The sequence below is a fragment of the Calonectris borealis genome, chromosome W (assembly GCF_964195595.1).
Source record: "Calonectris borealis chromosome W, bCalBor7.hap1.2, whole genome shotgun sequence".
Classification (NCBI taxonomy): Eukaryota; Metazoa; Chordata; class Aves; order Procellariiformes; family Procellariidae; genus Calonectris; species Calonectris borealis.
This window is the reverse complement of record NC_134351.1, coordinates 33181074-33203367: the sequence shown is the minus strand read 5'-3', so window position 1 is coordinate 33203367 and position 22294 is coordinate 33181074.

Sequence of the window (22294 nt, the reverse complement as noted above, 5' to 3'; positions counted from 1 at the left end):
TACCACGCGTCTTATCACTGGATACCAGGGAGAAGAGATCAGCACCTCCCTCTCCACTTCCCCTCCTCAGGAAGCTGTAGAGAGCAATGAGGTCGCCCCTCAGCCTCCTTTTCTCCAAACTAGACAAGCCCAAAGTCCTTAGCCGCTCCTCACAGGACATGCCTTCCAGCCCTTTCACCAGCTTTGTTGCCCTCCTCTGGACACATTCAAGTACCTTAACATCCTTTTAAAATTGTGGGACTGTAGTGGGTTGACCTTGGCTGGACACCAGGTGCCCACCAAGCCGCTCTATCACTCCCCTCCTCACCAGGACAGTAGGGGAAAATAAGATGGAAAAGAACTTGTGGGTCAAGATAAAGGCAGTTTAATAAAGCAAAAGCAAAGGCTGCGCGCGGAAGCAAAGGAAAACAAAAGATTTATTCTCTACTTTCCATCAGCAGGTGATGTCCAGCCACTTCCCAGGAAGTAGGGCTTCAGTACATGTAGTGGTTGCTCCAGAAGACAAACGTAATAACGGATGCCCCCCCATCCTCCTCCTTTCTCTTAGCTTTTATTTCTGAGCAGACATCATATGGTATGGAATATCTCTTTGGTCAGTTTGGGTCAGCTGTCCTGGCTATGTCCCCTCCCATGATCTTGCCCAGCCCCAGCCTATTGGCCTTTGTGGGTGAGGAGGGGGGAATGTTGGAGAGACAGCCTTGATGCTGTGTGAGCACTGCTCAGCAGTAGCCAAAACACTGGCGTGTTATCAACACCTTTCTAGCTACCAATACAAAACACAGCACTATGAGGGCTGCTATGGGGAAAATTAACTCCATCTCAGGCAGACCCAATACAGGGACCCAGAACAGCACACAATACTCAAGGTGAGGCCGCACCAATGCTAAATACAGAGGGATAATCACCTCTTTTGACCGGCTGGTTATGCTGCGTTTAATGCACCCCAGAATGCAGTTTGCCCTCTTGGCTGCCAGGGCACACTGCTGACTCCTATTGAGCCTGCTGTTAACCAGCACCCCCAGATCCCTTTCTGCAGGGCTGCTCTCCAGCCACTCCTCTCCCAATCTGTACTTGTGCCCAGCGTTACTGCATCCCAGGTGCAGAATCCGGCATTTGGTCTTGCTAAATTTCATGCCATTGATGGTTGCCCAATACTCCAATCTATCTAGAACCCTCTGCAAGGCCTCTTGTCCCTCGAGAGAGTCAACAGCACCTCCCAGTTCGGTATCATCAGCAAACTTGCTAATAGTGCATTCAACTCCTGCATCCAGATCTTTGATAAATATATTGAGCAGAACTGGCCCTAGAATTGAGCCCTGAGGAACACCGCTGGTGACTGGTCGCCAGCCAGATGTAGCCCCATTCTCTACAACCCTTTGAGCCCTCCCCTTCAGCCAGTTCCTCACCCAGTGCACTGTGTACCTGCTCATCCCACAGTTGGACAACTTGTCCAGAAGGATGCTGTGAGGGACAGTATCAAAAGCCTTACTAAAATCCAGAAAAACTACATCCACCGCCTTCCCTTCATCCACTAGGTGAGTTACCTTATCATAGAAGGAAATAAAATTTTATATTTATTATAGCTAGTTAGCACTGAAACACCTCTATCTTCTGCTCAGGAAGGAGGAACAGCATCATGGAGATAATTATCTTGCATATTTTGCATGTTAAGCACTGAAGAATCATGACTTAGGCCAAAACCTCATCCACTTGTGTTAAAAATAATGTGGGCCTTTTTTTGTCTTTTTTTAAATGTATAATTTAGATTCTTTTTAGATGCCTTGTGAGCTTCTTCCTTAAGAGGTTGTGTACAAATTTAAAGCTTTTGTCTGCAACAAGAGAATCAAGGGTTAATTCATAAAAAATGTGGTTACTTAGCTGCACTTCAGCAGATCCACAGCTCTGGGATAAGTTCCCTAGTCTCCAGTACTTGGAGAGGGTTAGAGAAATGGAGCATGATTCTGAGATCCTGAGTTTACACCAACCACAACTTGTAAGTGTACTCGGCACAGTTCAGCATCCTCCAGAAGTACTAACAGAAACATATTTGCACTTCATTGCCTTATATTTCTAGTTCTGGCTTAGCCAGATGGCTGTTCCTGTGCCTATAAATGTGTTTTGGTCATGATGACATTCACAATAGCCAGCATGACAAAGATGTCTACAAAAAACTAGTGGGAAATGTACAAAATGTCCTAAATGTTGCTTCTCTCAGTAATTTATAGGTCTAGTTACTTTAGTAACACCTTCCTCTCCAGATTTACTGAATCTTCCCTAAAATTAGGCATTTAATTTATTTCTGTCCAGATAACTCCTTTATTCTAAAGTGTTAATTTTTTTTAACAGAATGATATTAAAACCAAGTACAGCCTCCCAGATATTGCTCTAACTTCTTTGTAAGATAGCCATACACTTGAGACACTTGCTCACTGTTGTCAAGAAATCCTTAAAAGAGCAAGAAAAGCTGTTACAGAAGGGGCTGAAAGTACCAGCCCTTCCTCCACATCTTCAACTTTCTGGCTGCTCATAAGGCTATATTGCAGGGCAGGAGGGGATATGGATCTAAATCCCTTCAGGAAGTGGAGATAGATAGGTGAAGTTAGGTGCTCTTCCACTTCCTGGTTGCATGTACGGTCCTATCACCACTAACTTTCCCAGCTGGGCTTTGTGCAGAGCCTGATCTGTCAGACCTAGTCTGTGCACCCTTACTAGACACAGTAATATACAAAGATGGTCCTTATTTCCTGAGAAGTTTCGGAGGCCAATGCATGTCAATTTGTCTAGAACTGCCATCACAGAGGTATTGCTTGGTACGTCCAGAGACAAAACTAAGCAGCTAGAGAATGTGTATACCATAGACGGAGCAAACTAGGGACCTGATGCACCTCCTGTCTTAGCTGTGCAGCTGCTCAGCTAATTGCTGTCTAAAAACAAGATCCACAAATGCCTCTTCACAGGGCAACAAACGTTTTGTTGAATCTGTGGACAAAAACATTTTGTAGATTTATCCCTAACACCAGACATATTAAGAATGAAGATAAGAGTTTCACGACTGTACTGGTTTCAGCTGGGACAGAGTTAAATTTCTTCCTAGTGCTGTGTTTTGGATTTAGTATGAGAAGAATGTTGATAACACACTGATGTTTTCAGTTGTTGCTAAGTACCCTGCTAGTCAAGGATATTCAGCTCAAGGAAAAAAAAAAAAAAAACCAAACAAAAAAACCCATGCGTTGGGAGGGAGCAGAGCCAGGACAGCTAGCCCAGCTGGCCAACGGGGTATTCCATACCATGTGACGTCATGCTCAGTATATGAATGATAGGCGTGTTCCAGCAAGTAGCGATCGCTACTTGGTTATCGGTCAGCGCGGGTGGTGAGCAATTGCATTGTGCATCACTCATTTTGTATATTCTATCATTATCATTATTATTTTCCCTTTTCTGTTCTGTTAAACTGTCTTTATCTCAACCCACGAGTTTTTCTCACTCTTACCCTTCTGATTGTTTTTCCGTCCCAGTGGGGGTGAGGGGAGTGAGTGAGCGGCTGCGTGGTATTTGGCTGCCTGCCAGGTTAAACCACGACAGTCCTTTTTGGTGCCCAACATGGGGCACGAAGGGTTGAGATAACGACACATCTGACCGAACGGGTTAAAACAAATTTGTTATAAGCATTCATTATATCAGTTTAGTAGTCGCTGGTCACAATGTTGGTTTATTTGCTCTCAGAGTTGTTGGATCTCTTCTTGAAGTTTTGGTATGTAGCACCTTACTGGCTGTATATACTGCTGATTATCAGTATTTATGTGGGGTTTGTCATCTCTGGGAAATGGATTAAGGTCATTGCTTTGCTATACTGTGTGACACTGGTTTATGTTATGATAAAATTATTGGTCATGAGCCTGTATTCAGCACTGCCATCATTCCTGTTCTACGGGAGCTATCTTTCGGAAACTATTAATAATTATACTTTTTACCTCTTCTCCTCAAAGAATGAATTTAGGGGGGAGACAGGATGGGACACTTTCTCCCACTTGTTCATCTTCCCTTCCATATCTTCAGAAACTCCTTTATCTTCTATCCTCTTCATGAAGACATCCACAATATACCCTGAGAATTTTGAATATACTTGGGATGTTCAAACAAGCATGATCATATTGCTATGTCTCCTGAATGTGGTTCAGGCCTTGTTTAGGGTTAAAAAACTACTCAGGAATACTGCCCAGAGATCAACCCCGGCAACAGACACGGTGGCTACTCAAAACCCCACGACAGGCACTGTGGCTACTTCAACCCCCATGACAACCACTGTGGCTACTCAAACCCCAGCAACAGTCCCTGCAGTTCCTCCAACCCACGCGACAGGCACTGCAGCTACCTAAACCCCAGCAACAGGCACTACAGCTGAACCAGAGGACCAACCATTGCTGGTATCCGTCGCCCCTGTACAGAAGAAGAAATCTTGGAAGCGGAAGTCAGGTCGTTTAGAAAGGGATGATGGAAAAGCAGGGACATCATGAGGAGGGGAGGAGGAAGAGGAAGAACTCGTAAACGAGACGGAAACCACCCGATCCCTATCCCTGAGTGAGCTGCGAGATATGCGGAAAGATTTCAGCCGTCGTCCAGGCGAGTATATTGTTACCTGGTTGCTCTGATGCTGAGATAATGGGGCCAGTAGCCTGGAATTAGAGGGGAAGGAAGCCAAGCAGCTGAGATCCCTTGCCAGGGAACGGGGCATTGAAAAAGCAATTGGACAAGGGACACAGGTCCTCAGCCTCTGGAGGCGACTCCTGTCAGGCGTGAAGGAAAGGTATCCCTTCAAGGAAGATGTTATATATCGCCCAGGCAAATGGACCACTATGGAGAGAGGTATCCAGTACCGGAGAGAATTAGCCATGCTGGAGGTGGTTTATAGTGACCTGGACAACAACCAAACGCCCAAAGATCCAGATGAAGTCCAGTGCATGCGACCCATGTGGCAGAAGTTGGTACGGAGGGCACCGATATCGTATGCCAGTTTGTTGGCAGTACTGTGCTGGAAAGAGGAAGAAGCACCAACGGTGGATGACGTTGTTAGCAGACTCGGGGATTTCAAAGAAACTATCTCCTCCTCCCTTGTCTCGGCTGTAGAGAAACTGTCCCGGGAGGTCCAGCAACTCGAAGAGGGTATGTCCTATTCTCCACCTGTATGGACCAGTATCTCAGCCATTAGGAGTCAGCGTTTTTCTCCTCAAGAGAGAGGATATAGAAAGTACACACCACGGGGCACCCTGTGGTTTTACCTGCGTGACCACGGAGAGGACATGAGGCAGTGGGATGGAAAACCTACCTTGACCCTAGAGGCACGGGTACGTGAGTTGCAAGGAAAAACAATCACACAAGGGGGTTCTGCCAGGAAAAATGCTGCTCCAGTTGTCAGGAAAAACCTCTCTCACGACAGTCCAGTTTCCAGTGAACAGTGCCCCAGACAGAGTAGAAGGGCTGATATTACTTTGGATTGTAATTGCGATGAAGAAATTCTTAACTCACGTTTGCAAGAAGTGAGAGATGGATACTATGACCAGAACTAGAGCGGCCCTGCCTCCGGCCAGGTGGAGGAAAGGGACAACCGGGTTTACTGGACTGTGTGGATTTGATGGCCTGGCACATCAGACCCACAGGAGTATAAGGCTCTAGTAGACACCGGTGCACAGTGCACCCTAATGCCATCAAGCTATAAAGGGGCAGAACCCTTTCTGGAGTGACAGGGGGATCCCAAGAGTTAACTGTATTGGAGGCCGAAGTGAGCCTAACCGGGAATGAGTGGCAGAAGCACCCCATTGTGACTGGCCCAGAGGCTCCGTGCATCCTTGGCATAGACTACCTCAGGAGAGGGTATTTCAAGGACCCAAAAGGGTACCGGTGGGGTTTTGGTATAGCTGCCCTGCAGACGGAGGAAATTAAACAGCTGTCCACCTTGCCTGGTCTCTTGGAGGACCCTTCTGTTGTGGGGTTGCTGAAGGTCCAAGAACAGCAGGTACCAATCGCTACCACAACAGTGCACCGGCGGCAATATCGCACCAACCTAGACTCTCTGATCCCCATCCATGAGCTGATTTGTCGACTGGAGAGCCAAGGAGTGATCAGCAAGACTCGCTCACCCTTTAACAGTCCCATATGGCCAGTGCGAAAGTCCAATGGAGAGTGGAGACTAACAGTAGACTACCGTGGCCTGAACGAAGTCACGCTGCCACTGAGTGCTGCCGTGCCGGACATGCTAGAACTTCAATACGAACTGGAATCAAAGGCAGCCAAGTGGTACGCCACAATTGACATCGCTAATGCCTTCTTCTCAATCCCTTTGGCGGCGGAGTGCAGGCCACAGTTTGCTTTCACTTGGAGGGGCGTCCAGTACACCTGGAACCGACGGCCCCAGGGGTGGAAACACAGCCCTACCATTTGCCATGGACTGATCCACACCACACTGGAACAAGGTGAGGCTCCAGAACACCTGCAATACATTGATGACATCATCGTATAGGGCAACACAGCAGAAGAAGTTTTTGAGAAAGGGGAGAGAATAGTCCAAATCCTTCTGAAGGCTGGTTTTGCCATAAAACAAAGTAAGGTCAAGGGACCTGCACAGGAGATCCAGTTTTTAGGAATAAAATGGCAAGATGGACATCGTCAGATCCCAATGGATGTGATCAACAAAATAACAGCTATGTCCCCACCAACTAGCAAAAAGGAAACACAAGCTTTCTTAGGCGTTGTGGGTTTTTGGAGAATGCATATTCCAAATTACAGTCAGATTGTACGTCCTCTCTATCACGTGACCAGGAAGAAGAACGACTTCAAATGGGGCCCTGAGCAGCGACAAGCCTTTGAACAAATTAAACGTGAGACTGTTCATGCAGTAGCCCTTGGGCCAGTCCAGGCAGGACAAAATGTGAAGAATGTGCTCTACACCGCAGCCGGGGAGAATGGCCCTACCTGGAGCCTCTGGCAGAAAGCACCAGGGGAGACTCGAGGTCGACCCTTAGGGTTCTGGAGTCGGGGATACAGAGGATCCGAGGCCCGCTACACTCCAACTGAGAAAGAGATATTGGCAGCATATGAAGGGGTTCGAGCTGCTTCGGAAGTGGTTGGTACTGAAGCGCAGCTCCTCCTGGCACCCCGACTGCCGGTGCTGGGCTGGATGTTCAAAGGGAAGGTCCCCTCTACACATCATGCAACCGATGCTACGTGGAGTAAGTGGGTCGCACTGATCACACAACAGGCCCGAATAGGAAACCCCAGTCGCCCAGGAATCTTGGAAGTGATCTGGCATAATGATTATATCACACTCCCACAAACCCGCCACGGCAAGCGCGATGTGCTCACCATGGTGGAAGCAACCACTGGATGGCTAGAAACATATTCTGTGACCCATGCCACTGCCCGGAATACCATCCTGGACCTTGAAAAGCAAGTCCTGTGGCGACATGGCACCCCAGAAAGAATTGAGTCAGACAACAGGACTCATTTCCGAAACACCCTCATAGACACCTGGGCCAAAGAGCATGGCATTGAGTGGGTATATCACATCCCCTACCATGCACCAGCCTCTGGGAAAATCGAACGATACAACGGGCTGCTAAAGACTACGCTGAGAGCAATGGGTGGTGGGACATTCAAGCATTGGGATATACATTTAGCAAAAGCCACCTGGTTAGTCAACACCAGGGGATCTTTCAATTGAGCTGGCCCTGTCCATTCCAAACTCTTACGTACTGTAGATGGGGATAAAGTCCCTGTCGTGCACATAAGAAATATGCTGGGGAAGACAGTCTGGGTTACTCCTGCCTCGGGCAAGGGAAAACCCATTCGTGGGATTGCTTTTGCTCAAGGACCTGGGTGCACTTGGTGGGTAATGCGAAAGGATGGGCAAGTCCGGTGTGTACCTCAAGGGGATTTGATTTTGGGTGAAAATAGCCAATGAACTGAATTGTATGATGTTAAATGTTATATGATATTGTATATCATTATTTCTATGGTTGCTATCAATGGTATAGCAGTGAAAATCACTCAGATTAATGAAGAATGAACTAACTCCGATGAAACCGAGCAAAGTGCAGCGATGATAGAACTGGACGAGTGCAGCAATACTGAAATGAGAACTGGCTTCAGGATGCAACAATCCAACACCACAGACCATCTCTCCTGCCCTGAAAGACTGTTATGGCAGATGGAGCCCAAAGTTGTGGACTAAATGAACTCAGTGGACATTTTAGAGGGATGGCCCATAGACTAAGGGAATGATATCTGTGTTTGTATATATATATGAAAAGACAAGAAAGGTGATGGTGATTAACGGGAATGTATTGGAAAATGTGAGACTTAGGCGTGACGTAGATGGTATAGAATAAGGGGTGGATACTGTCCTGGTTTCGGCTGGGATAGGGTTAAATTTCTTCCTAGTGCTGCGTTTTGGATTTAGTATGAGAAGAATATTGATAACACACTGATGTTTTCAGTTGTTGCTAAGTACCATCCTAGTCAAGGACATTCAGCTCAAGGAAAAAAATATCAAAACAAAACAAGCGTTGGGAGGGAGCACAGCCAGGACAGCTAGCCCAGCTGGCCAACAGGGTATTCCATACCATGTGACGTCATGCTCAGTATATGAAGGGTAGGCGTGTTCCTGGAAGTAGCAATCGCTACTTGGTTATCGGTCAGCGTGGGTGGTGAGCAATTGCATTGTGCATCACTCATTTTGTATATTCTATCATTATCATTATTATTTTCCCTTTTCTGTTTTATTAAACTGTCTTTATCTCAACCCACGAGTTTTTCTCACTCTTACCCTTCCAATTCTCTCCCCGTCCCACTGGGGGTGGGGGGGAGTGAGCGAGCAGCTGCGTGGTATTTGGCTGCCTGCCAGGTTAAACCACGACAATGACAAACAAGACTTGAGGTGCTGAGAATATAATGAAAATACCAAGTACTGCAAGATTGGTGCTAAAATTGTGAGCGCTGACGGTATCATGCTAAAATCCTCACTTCACCAAGGTTAGTCAATTAGAGTTTTATTAAAGACTTGACAGGCTAAGGAGTTCATGTTAGGTTTTTAGAGTCAATACAAAACTATATAAGTCTTGACCATATCCATTGATTTCAGGCTGTCTATTGTGGCACTGGAAACTACTCAGTAGAACTGTTTTTTGAAACTGGCATCACAGTTTATTTACAGGTTATTTGACCACTGAAGACTAGGCATACCTACGTATTTTTAAACATTTATGTCTGACCACTGAAGCTAGCATTTTGTTTAAACTAAAAGAGAAAGAACTATTTCAGAATTTTCTAAAAAAAAAAAAATTACAGCAAAACCAGTCAGGAAATGGGATCTAATATATGCCTTCTATTAACAACACAGAAGTAAACCCAAGGGTCTTGGCCATATTGCAGTTCTAATAATTGCATTTTAGCTCTCTAAATTCCCTCCATAATTTCATATAGGTAGAGAATTCTTCACTTCCTGCCCTAAGCTGTTGTATAGATTTCCTATTCATTAATGAACAATGCCACTTTCCAGTAAAGCAAGGTTCAAGTCATAAATAAACTAACTGGATTTTATCAAATTAAGTATAAAAAAATACCCTAATTCCAGTTTAGCCAGATGTAACTTCTCAGGTAGTTTCACTGGGAAAAATAATTACGGTTCTCCAAAGTTGGTCTTCTACTCTTCAACTGAAATCTCTAAGATAATAATATTTTAATACACAGCAGTATTATCTTTGAATGAAAGTGTATATGTTTTACTTTGAAAAAAAGAATATACACTATTCAGATCACCACAAAAGGATATCTGTAACATATACATAAAATGTATATTACTAACATTCAATAACATGCATATCTTCCAAAGCAAAGCCTGAACAGGTTTTTTTCCTGAATTTTACTCTGTTGAGTACATTTTTTCTGATGCTCAGTTTTTACTGAGTGCGTTATGGACTTCTCCAGGGTGCAGAAAATGTGTTTTTATAAGTAAAAATCAAGACATTGAAATGCGATTGCTATAGGAAAAAAAATCTGTTCTGTTTTTAACTGAAGTTCTCTGTTTAGGATAATAATAAAACCCAATATCCTAAAAGGCTTAAACCAATTTTTATTCATTCTTGCCTGTACTGCACATTTCCTAAAAACTAAATTGTTGTATCAAATGTAAACAATGCATTCCCATAAGCTAATCGGAAAGAAGTAAAAGTTGCATAGAGCATATGGAGTGATCAATATTTTAGTGTGGTAATTAAAAGGAGCAGCACCTTTCAAATACAAATATTTATATTACAGATGTTCAGTGGTCTACATTTTTACCTATTCAATAGAAAACAAAGAAACCCATAGTGCAAATGAATCACATGGCCTTAGAATATTGACCTCTGATAGTAAATTTCAGACCACTGCTTGGAACGGTGCTGAATAAAACACCAGAGGATTGTTTTTACCTAAAATGCTGCTTCTTGCTACATGTTACTGTATACCTTGGAATCTCATAGCTATGCAGAGATTTGTTTTTATGGAGATAAACCCTCAAATCCATACTTTAAAGTAAAAGCCTTAGTTTTCAGCTTTAAAATACAGATTACAGGCCTGATATTGCAAGGAAGCGTACACTGTTCAGTATTGCCTATTGTCTGCAATAGGCTCCTTGTAATTAATTGAGACTGCTCCGTAAGTGGAAGATGCAATATATATTTCTATGTCCTTTACTTATGTACTGCATGGAAAATGCTAACACTGACATTAAAAGTAGTACAGATCATGAGCCAGATCTTCAGAGGATATAAATCACAGTAGCCTTATTGCAGGTGGTTGAGGCATATTTTATACCACTGTAGGACTTAACCTTGCATTATTGGGAGAAATAATGCGATTAAATATGAACTATAAGAATATGAGTCATACATGTAAGTATTTGGAATGTTTAGATAATTAACAGAAATTATTAATGCTTAGATAAGTAAAAGTACATGTGAATATTGAGAAATCTTTTGTCCCAAACTGACTTATATAAACATCTACATCCACCACCACTTTCAGTGGGACCATAAATTCTTAAATCAGGAGATGATCTCAGCAAGTTTAAGACACATACCTAAATCATAAACGTAACAATCTGGTAGAAGTACAGCAAAGCATTTAGACATAAGCCTAATTTTAATCTAGTGACTAGCTCCACTGAATTAATAGCACAACTCATGGGCTCAAGGTTAAGCAAATGCTTAAAGCATTTTATTGACTCAGTTACAACTATTAGATTAGAACTTCTTGGGACTGCTTTCCAGAGACTGACAAATCTGTAGTTAGTGTGAGACTAGAAGTGTTGATATTGAGGAAACCCCAGCAATTCTGTAAAAGCCAAGGGGCACACGAATTTCATGTCTTTGCAGGGGTTCTAGATTTGTATGTACTAACCTGTAATATAATAAATAATTTACAGATTCCACAGCCCTGTACAAATATTAATTGCAGCAAGTCTTATCACACTTCCTTATAGCAAAAATGAAAATAAATTGTCCAAAGTCTGACAGAGAGTTAGTGGCGGAGCTGGTAACACATTTCTAATCCCCATTTTTTGTTCCCTGTTTTGGTTTGATGTCTAGACACTCTGTTAGAGAAATCAGACTTTGGGCTGAGGGTATTGCATTTTAGCTAATCAGTCCTAGGTGGAGGGGGTCTTTGCTTTCTGGGGAGGGGAGTAGGTGATGTACTTCTTATTCACTTAAAAACACAATCTGTGTAAATTTATAGTTACAGAATTCCCTAAAGGTGAAAGGTTGTGTTAGAAATAGTGTATATGTACAAACCCATTCCTCCCAGATCCGGAGCTAGCGGAGATCATGCACATCTCATTTACAGGGGGGATCTCTCTTGGCTTAAATATGCTCCTAGTTTTCTCCATTATCAGAACTGCACATGTCCATCCTCATCTCTGCCTACTCAAGATGCTATGTTAATCCTGTGTCCTCATGAGTGCCTACAATATTCTCAGTACGTGAGTTGTGAGCCCTAGTATTTTATAATATTAAAAAGCAGTCTAAACATTGGAATCCAAAGCACTTCTTTATGAATTAATTACCTTCACAGCATTTGACCTCTTAACAAGAGTGTGGTCTGTAATTTGAGGGGTATCGTTAGCAAGCAGTTCCTGTAAAACTGGTACTAGTACAGATCTGTGAACGCTGCCCTCTAATTCAGAATAATAGTCTTGTTAAGATTGTGCTTACTGTTTTTTTTTTACCTGTGGGGAAAAATATATCAATTCTTATTGAATGGATCTAGTATTCATCTCTCCCTTGATAACTAGTATAAAGACATTCATATTATCTGTTTGGTAAAGGCCATAGTAAAAGGTTGATGAAGAAAACAGAGACTGTATTTTAATGAAAATACCTCTGAAATTTGGTAGGTAGAGAGCTTTTATAAACTTTGGTTTCTTCTGGGTTACTGTATTAGGAGTCTCAAAGCTTCCTCCTCCAGTTAAGGTTAATTTATTGTTTGCAATAGCTCATATGCCTTAACAATGTAAAGAAACCAGTTAATAAGATGCAGCATGGAGAAAGGACCAATGAATCTGTCACAGTCTACTTAGTGAAACTATGACTACAATATTCCAATGCTGAAGTCAGTGAAAAGACACCAGCATGACACAATCCAAGAAAAATGCAAGCTGATATAGCACAAAAGATTCTTTGTTTAAGAGCAGCAGAAATTTCCAGCAACTATCTGGACAAAAATGCAAGATAGAAGATAATGCAATTAAATAGCAAAACAAACCCAAACTACAAGAGAATCATTATAAACCAGAACAAGGACACTTTGGTTTTAAGTGCACACAATGAATTTTAAAGATCTTTGTTCAGAAGGGGAGGAGTGACACATTTGATGGGTGTGTAGGTTCTGAAAAACCACATTATCAATTATTTTCTCGTTTGACTCCAGTCCAGTAATTTTTATTTGAACAGACCACATGCTTGCATGTTTTTGATTGCAGGAAGTGACTGCCTGTTGTTAAAGGGGATACTATTTCATTTACTATCTTAAGCTTTCCTCTGTCCTTCCTCTTTCTGATAGGGACTCTTATGGCAGGCACTGTTTCAGTTCTTAAAAGAAAAAAAAATTGTTTAGTAAACTACTCCCTGTTTTGTTTTCAGCCAACTCACATCCAGTCCAATGCAATCTATCTCACAAATTGTTTAGAAAACAAACAATTTGGCTGCCCCTCAAGTTCACTCCCCAGTCGGCCAGACCCTCTGGGCTGTATCCCTTCTCTCTTTTACACCAGTGTTCATCCAAAGAGCTGTCACTAAATGGGATGGAGCCACTTCACTTGAGCTATGAGTAATTACGGAGTAAACCCCCATTCATTGCTTCCTTAAGTAAACTTTTCAGAGTATTCGAGATTGCCTCATCAAAAGGATTAGTCATCAGGAACAAAATCTCACTGTTTACCTTTGAGACAGGTGTGGGTTAAAGAACTGCTGATAAAGTACCCGGAGTGGGGATCACTACATTATATCCAGTTGTGGTGGTGCATTTCCCCACCTTCTCCTGGGCCGCTTGTTGATCTCAGAAATTCCTGTGAAACCTCGGCCTTGGTGTACCGAGTCTGGTGGTTGAGCGCTCCTTGACCGTATCAGAAACTCTGCACAGCTGAGGCTGGGAATGTACTCCTACTGCCTGGCCCAGGTGTCATCTTATCTGAGTCGTAGCTCAAGTAGAACAACACTGAAACCTTGAGAATTTTTAGTAATTACCACCTGGGACTGTGGCCAGGATAGAAATTTATGGATGACTAAAGCCAACCATCTTGCGAACCTATAAATGGTGGTCCCAAGTGAGATCCTTTGAGCTCTCCGGGACCACAGCAGGCTGCACCCAGCATCTCCCTCTGAGTGGGACGCCTCTCAGAGCTTGCGACCTCTCGAGTCTGCAATATTCGGAGGACTGTCGTCCGACGGGACCTGGGCTGAACCCCTTCACTCCTCGAGGCTCAACCCTCACCCATTGAGAAATGCTGAGACATTTTACATGAATATTTCTTCACTGAACTCAAGGGGAATTTTTAACAGGTATACCTTTTGTACATTTATATATATTTCTGTCTGTGTGTATGTGTGGACTAACAGTAAGCATAATCTGTAATTAAGTCACTGTTGTGATTGTAGTAGACTCTACTAACTTACTTTGTAAATGTTAAATTAGTTAATGATTAAGTGCTGCTAAAATCTTATGATCTATACTTTATCCGTATAGTAAGTAATAGAGTGGACCTTGCCATCAAACTCTGTTAAGTCGTGCTTTTATAAATCACTATTAAAATCACTTTCTGCTAATACCTTTGACGGTGATTCTTTAAGCGGCCTCTAAACCACTCATTCGCAACACCAGTTGCATAGATAGAAACAGTCCTTCAAATAATAATAATTTCCTCTTTGCTTTCTTTAACTGTGGATTGTAAAGGTCCATTTTGCAGCACCCAGGGAAGTGAATTGCACTGTTTAAACTCAGCTTTCAACGAGATCAGACTATGACCCTTACTATAAATCATATCTAGAACATAGGACAGATTCTCACCTGTTTAAAATCCATTTTGCTCCACTCTAGGAGATCGATAGCAACTCTCCATCCCATAGAAGATACTTTGGACTCCCCATTGGGTTCCTCTGATATTGGGGACAAGAAAGAAAAATGTATCAATGACAAGAAGGGCAATACTGCAACATGATCATGTAATTCATGCCAGGAGAGTTTAACCCTCAGCTCTCTAGACCCAGGTGAACAGGGATAATGGAAAGGTAACCTCACAGGCTGCTTTGGTATAATCTGACAACTTGGCAATATTTTTCACGTCACCCTGAAATATGTGTACAATCCATAAAAGCCCAGTGTTGACCATTTTCTGAAGAAATGATTGCTGACTCCATGGATATTTCTATGTCCATATTTAGGATGGCTGTATGTTAATCCATTAAACACAGAAATAGAAGCAGAATGCACTCAGTGCTTCTCAAAACCCATTTTCTGTTTAAAAGTTTCAAGTCTGAAATATACAAAAACTTCAAAACTGCCTGGACTCAAGTAATACAGTAGGAAGTTTACACTAGAACTAATATATTTACTTAAAGCACATTCTCACTTTTATTTTCATTCTTAATAATAAGTAGAGAGGAATTATTCTGCCTATTCCTTAGGAATTAAAAGTATATTTAGAGAAAAACCCTGGTCGTTCTTCAGATGAAAACACACTGCAGTAAAATTAGAGTTTTCCCGTGCTTTAGAAGAGTGAACATATATACAGTAGCTATTTCTTGAAATCAGTATTTGCTAAGCACATAAATCTTTTTATATAATTCTGTAACTACAAAAAGAGGTGGGAACATCTTATTCATGAATGTAAGTGTCCTGGTTTTGGCTGGGATAGAGTTAATTTTCTTCCTAGTAGCTGGTATAGCGCTGTGTTTTGGATTTAGTATGAGAAGAATGTTGATAACACACCGATGTTTTAGTTGTTGCTAAGTAATGTTTTCCCTAGTCAAGGACTTTTCGGCTTCCCATGCTCTGCCAGGTGCACAAGAAGCTGGGAGAGAGCATAGCCAGGACAGCTGACCCAAACTGGCCAAAGGGGTAGTCCATACCATATGACATCATGCTCAGTATATAAGCTGAGGGGTTGGCCGGGGAGCACGATTGCTGCTTGGGGATTGGCTGGGGATCGGTGGGCGGGTGGTGAGCAATTGCATTGTGCATCACTTATTTTGTATATACTATTATTATTACTATTATTATTATTATTATTACTACTACTACTACTACTTCTTTTTTTTTTATTATTAGTATTATTATTATTATCCCTTCCTTTTCTGTTCTATTAAACTGTCTTTATCTCAATCCATGAATTTTATGATTTTTTTTCGGTTTTCTCCCCCATCCTACTGGGGGTGGGTGGAGTGAGCGAGCGGCTGTGTGGTGTTTGGCTACCTGCCGGGTTAAACCACAACAGGCCTCTGGCGCCCAACGTGGGGCACGAAGGGTTGAGATAACGGCACATCTGACCCGAATGGGTTAAAACAAAATTTCTGTAAGCATTCATTATATCAGTTTAGTAGTCGCTGGTCATAATGTTGATTTATTTGCTCTCAGAGTTGTTGGATTTGTTCTTGGAGTTTTGGTATGTAGCACCTTACTGGCTGTATATACTGCTGATTATCAGAATTTATGTGGGGTTTATCACCTCTGGGAGGTGGATTAAGGTTATCGCTTTGCTGTACTGTGTGACACTGGTTTATGGTATGATAAACTTATTGGTCATGAGATTGTACTCAGCACTGCCGTCATCCCCGTGCTTCAGGAGCTACCTCTTGGAAACTATTAGTAATTACTTTTTATCTCTTCTCCTTGGAGAGCCAATTTATGGGGGAGACAGCTTCCTTTACCTTCCCCTTCTCCTCCAGGCTGATTACAATAGCTCTTGAGGATTTGAATATCCTTGGGATGTTCAAACCAGCATGTTCCTATTGCTATGTCTCCTGAATGTGTTTCAGGCCTTGTTTAAGGTTAAACAACTATTTAAGAATACCACCCAGAGATATGCCGAGGCTGGATAGTTACGAGTGGCAGGGTGTGTGGGATAGTATGGGCAAGTGCCTAGGACAGTGCTCACCTCCAATGTTTTGGACCTTCACCCCTGAACAAGTGCAGAATCCTGAAAAACTAGTAAAATATTTGGAAAAAGCATACTGTCACCCTGGCAATTCCAGAGAGACCCAGATTACTGCAACGTGCTGGGGCTTGGCCCATGCCTACCGAGCCCTGTTCAACACTATTCAGAACCCTCAAGGGGAAGAGAAGGTCTCTGGATCTGATGACAAAATGACGGGCAGTGTGGCTACTCCAACCCCTGCAACATGTACTACAGCTGAACCAGAGGACCAACCCGTGCTGGTATCAGTCGCCCCGATACAGAAGAAGATATCTTGGAAGCGAAAGTCAGCTTGCTTAGAAAGGGATGATGAAAAAGCAGGGTCATCACGAGGAGGGGAGGAGGAAGAGGAAGAACTCATAAACGAGACGGAAACCACCCGATCCCTATCCCTGAATGAGTTGCGAGATATGCGGAAAGATTTCAGCCGTCGTCCAGGCGTGCATATTGCTACTTGGCTGCTCTGATGCTGGGATAATGGGGCCAGTAGCCTGGAATTAGAGGGGAAGGAAGCCAAACAGCTGGGATCCCTTGCTACCTTGCTAGGGAAGGGGGCGTTGACAAAGCGATTGGAAAGGGGGCACAAGCCCTCAGCCTCTGGAGGCGACTCCTGTCAGGCGTGAAGGAAAGGTATCCCTTTAAGGAAGATGTTATATGTCACCCAGGCAAGTGGACCACCATGGAGAGAGGTATCCAGTACCTGAGAGAATTAGCCATGCTGGAGGTGGTTTATAGTGACCTGGACGATGAGCAAGTACCCAAAGATCCAGATGAAGTCCAGTGCACGCAACCCCTGTGGCGGAAGTTTGTATGGAACGGATGAGCGTTGTATGCCAATTCGTTGGCAGTACTGTGCTGGAAAGAGGAAGAAGCACCAACGGTGGATGATGCGGTTGGCAGACTCCGGGAATACGAAGAAACTGTCTCCTCCTCCCTTGTCTCGGCTGTAGAGAAACAGCTAACCCAATTGGCCAACATGGTATTCCATACCATATGACGTCATGCTCAGTATATAAGCTGGGGGGTTGGTCGGGGAGCGCGATTGCTGCTCTGGGACTGGCTGGGCGTTGGTCGGTGGGTTGTGAGCAATTGCGTTGTGCATCACTCATTATATATATTCTATTATCATCATTATTTTTAATATGATTTTCCCTTCCTTTTCTGTTCCATTAAACTGTCTTTATCTCAATCCACGAATTTTACCTTTTTTTTTGGTTCTCTCCCCCATCCCACTGGGGGTGGGGGGAGTGAGCGAGTGGCTCTGTGGTGTTTGGCTGCCTGCTGGGTTAAACCACAACTGTAAGGAAGTACACCTTCCTTCTCCTAAGGAAGGTGTAAAGAAAATAAAACTGTTTCACAATGCACAGTATCTTAACTTCTGATTTCCTGTACTACTGTACTTCCTGAGTCTGCAGTACAATAATAGTATGCAAGTTGACTTCAATACGTAATTGAAGATTAAAAGAGAAATGGTGTTTTTACCCTGTCAGAGCAATGAGGAAATTTGTAGTATGTGATGTGAAAAAGAGAATTTCAAAATCTTATTGATACTCTGAAAATAAGTTCAAAACCGTTTTTGAATTTTTGCCCTAGATAATATTTCTGTGCTTCTTACTTTACTCACTTTTGCTAAAGTAAAGAAACATTAATTGGGTTAATGTAAAGAACATTAAGCTAAGGAAATATTCCATTCATTTTAATTTATTTTTATTTATTTTGACCTCTTACCTTTCAGTACGGCTTTCCTTATGCTATTTAATGCACCTTGTGTGGAGAGGAGTTCTGGAGTCGGGAGTTTCGGCCAAGATAGGATGGGACTTGGGCCTGTGCACTGAGAGCTAGCAGACGCACACATGTGCCTGGGATGGGACCTGGGCACCTGGCTTGGTTGTCTCCTCTGTAAGGCTGGAGAAGAATTGAATAAAGCAGAAGAGGTGGCCTAATGAGCACCAGCTGATTCAAGAGCCAAAACAGGTGAAGGGAATTGTGAGCAGACATGTGATCGTTGCTGGAAGGAAGAGAGACTGTTTTTTCTTACTATATAAGGGAGACGAATTGGGTGAGAGAGGGGAGAGGCAGTGGCAGTCTTGTTATGATAAAGGCTGTGCATGTATCTATCAGATGCTACACCTTGAACTTGTAAAATTCAATTGGTTTTTAAAGTGTTTCCTTGCATGACAAAATATGCATTTCTAATTTAAATCACTCAACAATGTTAATTTCCAAACAGCAATACCTTCTCTTTTATCAATATTATGTGACAAAAATCCCCTTTTATCTTAATATTTACTTTTTAAAAGCTACAGCTTTGAAAAAAGTTGGGATATTATTCATTGCACCTAAGAAATCTTGAATTCAAAAATTTAAGTCAAAGAATTAGATTTATTCAGTAATTAATATGTACCAGGGGCTAAATAGTGCCTTTCATTAATGGTATTGTGAGGGCTGGTAGAACTTACTTTACCTTCAGGGGCATGGGACTGCACCTTGGGTAGCAAGAAAGCATGCTGAGCCCATTCTCCTTATCTTACAATACTGCTAGCAGACCCTTAACATCGTAGTGAGCGCTGAAACCCTGTTGTTAGGGAAGATGAAAGGCTGGATAAAATGGTAAGCCATGTGTTTTTCAGAGTCATCACTTCTGAGGGGTATCCTTGCTCTTGTTATACTGAGGGTGAAAGCATGTGAGACTCTGTCATGTGAGCAGGTGATGACTTCTTCCTCATTATAACTCTGGCTTTCAGCACTTAACCCAGCCCATACATTTTCTTGTGAAACAATATTAATTTTTTGGAAGCTGAGAATATATTTGGATCCAATGCTGCAAAAGAACTGGTGCACTTGAAGTTACTGACTGAGATTAACATGGGTCCTATGAATAAAGTGTACTGAGTAATATTGCTGTATTCTCATTGGGGGTTATAATTTGTTATGTAACTGGGATATGACTATAAAGTATAATTGTGTGAAAACACTTTGTTTAAGCCCAGCTTTGTCAGATCATGTCATATTGTAATAGTTCCATGTATATTACAAGCTAGAATGTTGCTACAAAATCAGGCATAAAAAGCCTTATGGCTACGTCCCTTTAGCAAATATTGTAGGTAGACCTTAAGACTAAGTCATTCCATTACAGAAAACAAGGGGTGACTAGGTAGCATTCGTATCTCAAACCTGAAATTAAGGTATACGTGCAACTTTACTAACGCATAGGCTTTTCACTTGACTTCTTTGAGGAAGTAAGTTTTCTCAAAGAATTTGTCATGGTTTTGCCACAGAAAAAAATATTCCTCATTGCTATTTCATAGATTTCAATGAGAAAGAGAGTATTATCCAGGAAAAAATACTTTAATTTCAAATATCTGCCAAAGCCATTCTGCACTGCACAAGTTTGCTTCTAAATATATGATAGGGCTAAACTGCTACCCTTCCTGCAGGAAAAACTTCCGTGTACTTTAATAGGGGTTTTCTTGCCACATGCCAAGGAGTAAGTTGTAAATTTTTCTTATAAGCAGAACTGTGTCATTGCAAGAAGTTTGCATGTCATATCAAGCACATCTGCAGAAATAAACAAAATAAGACCACAAATCCAAAACACCAATGTCTCTAAAAGACCTAAATAAAATGGAACTTTGACAATATTGAAGCAAAAGAATAATGTAAAGACTTCATTAAAAAGAAGTTTGGAACACAAGATTTCTTGTTTTGTGAGAGCGCTACATATAAATTGATGTATGAATCATATTACTGTTCATAGTACTATAAATTCTCTTAATTTGCTTACTAACTGCCACGCGCATCTAAGATCACTATTGACTAATTTAGAAAGTTTTATGTAGGTAGCATTTTTAAAATGTACTGAGACAGGGTCACTTGATAGCTCTTGTAAAACACAAGAATATAAACTGGGTGTCATGCTTCATGCTGCTACATTCTACTACCAGCAAAACCTGGCTTAACACCATAATTGGAAGTTTTAAACAGAGAGAAATTGGTGTCAGTTCAACTTAAAACCTCATTGAGTTTATCTTTTTGTAAGCTTGTTATACAGTGCACTTAAATGTATGGACTAATGTAAGATTTACTATGAGGCATTTTGAACTGATTGATTTATCAAAGAGTTTAACACTTTTATTTCTGTGTATGTATGTTTCAGTACATAGCTGACAAAGCATGGTGACCTAGTAACTTGGTCCCAAAATAAACTGTAATAAATTGCAGGGCTAAGCAGAAGCTTGAGCTAGTGTCATTCCAGAAAGGAAATCTGTGGGGTTGCATACAAAATGGCCTCCAGATTGGGCCCTTTATTAAAGGTCCTCTGGCACTTATAAATCTCTGTATTAAGGTTATGACTCAACTATGAAAAAATCACTAGGGTCTGAGAGTGGGTTAGAAAATCTTAGCCAGAAAATAAAGTTTCTTTTTTTTACCTATCCTGTAAAATATGTATATAAGCACACATTGTTCTTTTAATTTTAGACTTTAGACTTTAAATGTAAATAAAAGCAGATTAGTTCAGAATTAATAGGACTGAAATTACCAGTTGCTTTTCTTGATAGTAGGAGAAAAAAAACAGATGAGATATTTAGCAATCTTTGGCCGCTCTGTGATATTTCATAAAGTTTTTTCTACACCAGTCAAAACTTAATACACTTACTGTGTATATAAAACTATCTAAATATTTTTTGCAGTCGATTCACTTTTGAGAAATCTTTAGCAAGATGTGTAAAACATTTAAAAATTACCTTCTCTACTTGTTAGATAATAATACAGGTTATATAACCTATCATAAAAGATTTTTCATAAACGAAGGAAAAAAACAAGGAACTTAAAATACAAAAAAATCTATTTAAAGAGCCATCAAGGCTGTGTCAGAAGTGACAAAAGATAGGAAAACAGAATGACACTGACATTCTGATCTCAATTCACATCATTTTAAAATGGCAATTTATGGTGCAGTTTCTCTTAAACTTTTGAGTTTCATGGATCTTGCCAGAATGCTGCAAAACTGCACAGTGATTAGTTCCATTAAGAGTTAAGTGTGTCATTCTATTTTCCTATCTTTTGTCACTTATGCATACATTTGCCTTTTAAAGTGTTGAATTGTCCTGATTCCGGCTGGGACAGAGTTAACTTTCTTCCCAGTAGCTTGGGGGCTGTGCTGTGTTTTGGGTTTAGTGTGAAAGGAGCCTTGATGGCCCATTGATGCTTTGGCTGTTGCTGGGTGGTGCTTGCACCGGGAGTGGGGAGCACAGCCGGGGTGGTGGACCCAGCTGGCCAATGGGGTATTCTATACCATGTGACATCATGCTCAGTATAAAAACCAGGTGTGGGGGGGGGCTCGCCCCCCCCCCCGTTTGTGACACGCGGTCGGCGGTCGGTGAGCGGTTGTGTTGTGCATTTCCTGCTTTGTGTATTCTGTTATTGTTGTTATTCTCATTGTTATTATTACTGTTCTACTTAGTTTTATTTCAATTATTAAACTGTTTTTATCTCAACCTGGGAGCTTTCCTACTTGTGCCCTCCCGATTCTCTCCCCCATCCCACCGGAGTGGGGGGGTGATCGAGTGGCTG